At 41.4% G+C, this 5026-nt stretch overlaps 1 non-coding gene across 1 annotated transcript; it reads left to right on the top strand.

Annotated features, from left to right (window-relative positions):
* The first annotated feature begins 4586 nt into the window (after window positions 1-4586).
* LOC112745946 (small nucleolar RNA R71) lies at window positions 4587-4694 on the top strand. The gene has a single exon (XR_003173850.1). It is a non-coding gene; the product is annotated as a small nucleolar RNA R71 (small nucleolar RNA).
* The last annotated feature ends 332 nt before the right edge of the window (window positions 4695-5026 follow it).

Below are 5026 nucleotides of genomic sequence, written 5' to 3'. Positions count from 1 at the left end.
CAAAACGTGATCAAAGGATCATAAGGTAATCCAAAGATGCCTAATACAATAGTAAAAGGTCCTATTTATAATAAACTAGTCACTAGGGTTTACATGAGTAAGTAATTGATGCATAAATCCACTTCCGGGGCCCACTTGGTGTGTGTTTGGGCTGAGCTTAAGTGTAGCACGTGCAGAGGCCATTTGTGGAGTTGAACGCCAGTTTCTGTGCCAGTTTGGGCGTTCAACTCTGGTTTTGGATCCTTTTCTGGCGCTGGACGCCAGATTTGGGCAGAAGGCTGGCGTTGAACGCCAGTTTACGTCGTCTATTCTTGGCCAAAGTATGGACTATTATATATTTCGGGAAAGCCCTGGATGTCTACTTTCCAACGCAATTGGAAGCGCGCCATTTCGAGTTCTGTAGCTCCAGAAAATCCACTTTGAGTGCAGGGAGGTCAGAATCCAACAGCATCAGCAGTCCTTTTTCAACCTCTGAATCTGATTTCTGCTCAAGTCCCTCAATTTCAGCCAGAAAATACCTGAAATCACAGAAAAACACACAAACTCATAGTAAAGTCCAGAAATGTGAATTTAACATAAAAACTAATGAAAACATCCCTAAAAGTAACTAGATCCTACTAAAAACATACTAAAAACAATGTCAAAAAGCGTATAAATTATCCGCTCATCACAACACCAAACTTAAATTGTTGCTTGTCCCCAAGCAACTGAAAATCAAAATAGGATAAAAAGAAGAGAATATACTATAAATTTCAAACTATCAATGAAACAGAGCTTCAATCATATGAGCGGGACTTATAGCTTTTTGCCTCTTGAATAGTTTTGGCATCTCACTTTATCCATTGAGGTTCAGAATGATTGACATCTATAGGAACTTCAGATTTCGAATAGTGTTATTGACTCTCCTAGTTCAGTATGATGATTCTTGAACACAGCTTCTTTATGAGTCTTGGCCGTGGCCCTAAGCACTTTGTTTTCCAGTATTACCACCGGATACATAAATGCCACAGACACATAATTGGGTGAACCTTTTCAGATTGTGACTCAGCTTTGCTAAAGTCCCTAATTAGAGGTGTCCAGGGTTCTTAAGCACACTCTTTTTTTTGCTTTGGACCTTGACTTTAACCGCTCAGTCTCAAGTTTTCACTTGACACCTACACGCCACAAGCACATGGTTAGGGACAGCTTGGTTTAGCCGCTTAGACCAGGATTTTATTCCTTTAGGCCCTCCTATCCACTGATGCTCAAAGCCTTGGGATCCTTTTTATTTGCCCTTGCCTTTTGGTTTTAAGGGTTATTGGCTTTTTCTGCTTGCTTTTTCTTTTTCTTTCTATTTTTTTTTCGCCTATTTTTTTTCTTCTTCTTTTTTTCTTTTTTTTTTCTGCAAGCTTTATTCTTTGCTGCTTTTTCTTGCTTCAAGAATCATTTTTATGATTTTTCAGATTATCAAATAACATGTCTCCTAGTCATCATTCTTTCAAGAGCCAACATATTTAACATTCTTAAACAACAACTTCAAAAGACATATGCACTGTTCAAGCATTCATTCAGAAAACAAGAAGCATTGTCACCACATCATTATAATTAAGCTAAGTTCAAGGATAAATTCGAAACCCATGTACTTCTTGTTCTTTTGAATTAAAACAGTTTTTATTTTAAGAGAGGTGATGGATTCATAGGACATTCATAACTTTTAGACATAGTTACTAACTACTAATGATCATGTAATGAAGACACAAACACAGATAAGCACACAACATAGAAAATGAAAAACAGAAGAAATAAGAACAAGGAATGAATCCACCTTAGTGATGGTGGCGTTTCCTTCTTGAGGAACCAATGATGTCCTTGAGCTCTTCTATGTCTCTTCCTTGTCTTTGTTGCTCCTCCCTCATTGCTTTTTGATCTTCTCTTATTTCATGAAAGATGATGGAGAGCTCTTGATGTTCCACCCTTAGTTGCTTCCAATAATTGTGTGGAAGAAAATGTATCCCCTAAGGTGTCTCAGGGATCTCTTGATTTGCAGTCAAATGTTCTACCACTGAGCTATAGACCCTTGATGGAAGCTTTTGTCTTCCCTTTCCTCTTTCTAGAGGCCTCTTTGGCCTTAGGTGCCATCAATGGTTATGGAAAAAACAAAAAAGCTATGCTTTTACCACACCAAACTTAGAATGTTTCTCGCCCTCGAGCAAAAGAAGAAAGAATAGAAGAAGAAGAGGATATGGAGGAGATGGATGGCTGTGTGTATTCGGTCATATGGGTGGGATTGGGTGGGGAAGAGATGTTGAATTTTTGAAGGTAAGTGGGTGTATGGGTGTGAGTGGTAAATGGAAGACAGAAGTGATGATTGTTTATTGGGAATAGAGGATGATTGAGAAGAGAGAAGAGAGTGAGTGAAGGTAGGTGGGTATCCTGTGGGGTCCACAGATCCTGAGGTGATCCTGTGAGGTCCACAGATCTTGAGGTGTCAAGGCATTTACATCCCTGCACCAATTTAGGCATGCAAAATGCCCTTGCACACAACTCTGGGCGTTCAGCGCCAGGTTGGTGCCCATTTTGGGCGTTCAATGCCCATTTGCTGCCATTTCTGGCGTTGAACGCCAGAACCATGCTTGTTCTGGGCGTTCAGCGCCAGGATTCCCCCATTCTGGGCGTTCAGCGCCAGAACTATGCTCTGTTCTGGCGTTTGAACGCCAGGCAGATGCTCCTCCAGGGTGTGATTTTTCTTCTGCTGTTTTTGATTCCGTTTTTGAATTTTTTGTTTATTTTGTGACTCCACATGATCATGAACCTAAGAAAACATGAAAAACAATAAAAATAAGAATTAGATAAACATTGGGTTGCCTCCCATCAAGCGCTTCTTTAATGTCAATAGCTTGACAGTGGGCTCTCATGGAGCCTTACAGATGTGCAGAGCTTTGTTGAGACTCTCCAACACCAAACTTAGAGTTTGGATATGGGAGTTCAACACCAAACTTGGAGTTTGGTTGTGGCCTCCCAACACCAAACTTAGAGTTTGACTGTGGGGGCTCTGGTTGACTCTGCTTGGAGAGAAGCTTTTTCAGCTTCCTCTCCATGGTTGCAGAGGGAGCTCCTTGAGTTGTAAACACAAGGGAGTCCTCATTCCATTGAAGGACTATTTCACCTCTGTCAACATCAATCACAGCTCTTGCTGTGGCCAGGAAAGGTCTTCCTAGGATGATGGATTCATCCTCTTCCTTTCCAGTATCCAGGACTATGAAATCAGCAGGTATGTAAAGGCCCTCAACCTTTACTAATACATCTTCTACTTGTCCATAAGCCTGTTTTCTTGAGCTGTCTGCCATCTCCAGTGAGATTTTAGCAGCTTGCACCCCATAGATTCCTAGTTTCTCTATTACAGAGAGGGGCATGAGGTTTATACCTGAACCAAGGTCACACAGAGCTTTAAAGATCATGGTGCCTATGGTACAAGGTAATATGAACTTTCCAGGATCCTGTCTCTTCTGAGGCAATGTCAGTTGATCCAGATCACTTAGTTCATTGATGAACAAGGGAGGTTCAACTTCCCAAGCATCAATGCCAAATAATTTGGCATTCAGCTTCATGATTGCACCAAGAAACTTGGCAGTTTGCTCTTCAGTAACATCCTCATTCTCTTCAGAAGAGGAATACTCATCAGAGCTCATGAAGGGTATAAGGAGGTTCAATGGAATCTCTATGGTCTCTAGATGAGCCTCAGAGTCCTTTGGTTCCTCAGAGAAAAGCTCCTTATTGATCACTGGACGTCCCAGGAGGTCTTCCTCCTTGGGATTCACGTCCTCTCCTCTCCTCACAGGTTCGGCCATGGCGCTTATGTCAATGGCCTTGCACTCTCCTTTTGGATTCTCTTCTGTATTGCTTGGGAGAGTACTAGGAGGGATTTCAGTGATCCTTTTACTCAGCTGGCCCACTTGTGCTTCCAGATTTCTAATGGAAGACCTTGTTTCATTCATGAAACTTACAGTGGCTTTAGATAGATCAGAGACTAGATTTGCTAAATTAGAAGCATTTTGTTCAGAGTTCTCTGTCTGTTGCTGAGTGGATGATGGAAAAGGTTTGCTATTGCTAAACCTGTTTCTTCCACTATTATTAAAGCCTTGTTGGGGCTTTTGATCCTTCCATGAGAAATTTGGATGATTTCTCCATGTTGAGTTATAGGTGTTTCCATAAGGTTCACCTAAGTAATTTACCTCTGCTATTGCAGGGTTCTCAGGATCATAGGCTTCTTCTTCAGAAGATGCCTCTTGAGTACTGTTGGATGCAGCTTGCATTCCATGCAGACTCTGAGAAATCATATTGACTTGCTGAGTCAATATTTTATTCTGAGCCAATATGGCATTCAGAGTATCAACCTCAAGAACTCCCTTCTTCATAGGCGTCCCATTACTCACAGGATTCCTTTCAGAAGTGTACATGAACTGGTTATTAGCAACCATGTCAATGAGTTCTTGAGCTTCTGCAGGCGTTTTCTTTAGGTGAATGGATCCACCTGCAGAAGTATCCAATGACATCTTAGATAACTCAGACAGACCATCATAGAATATATCCAGGATGGTCCATTCTGAAAGCATGTCAGAAGGACACTTTTTGGTCAACTGTTTGTATCTTTCCCAAGCTTCATAGAGGGATTCACCTTCTTTCTGCCTGAAGGTTTGAACATCAGCTCTAAGCTTGCTCAGCTTTTGAGGAGGAAAGTACTTGGCTAAGAAAGCCGTGACCAGCTTATCCCAAGAGTTCAGGCTGTCTTTAGGTTGAGTATCCAACCATAATCTAGCTCTGTCTCTTACAGCAAAAGGGAAAAGCATGAGCCTGTAGACTTCAGGATCTACTCCATTAGTCTTAACAGTATCACATATCTGCAAGAATTCAGTTAAGAACTGAAAGGGATCTTCAGATGGAAGTCCATGAAACTTGCAGTTCTGCTGCATCAGAGAAACTAATTGAGGTTTCAGCTCAAAGTTGTTTGCTCCAATGGCAGGAATGGAGATGCTTCTTCCATGTAAAT

The sequence above is a fragment of the Arachis hypogaea genome, chromosome 14 (genome assembly GCF_003086295.3).
Source record: "Arachis hypogaea cultivar Tifrunner chromosome 14, arahy.Tifrunner.gnm2.J5K5, whole genome shotgun sequence".
Lineage (NCBI taxonomy): Eukaryota > Viridiplantae > Streptophyta > Magnoliopsida > Fabales > Fabaceae > Arachis > Arachis hypogaea.
Note: the sequence above shows the minus strand (reverse complement) of the source record. Positions and strands in the feature narration are given on the sequence as shown.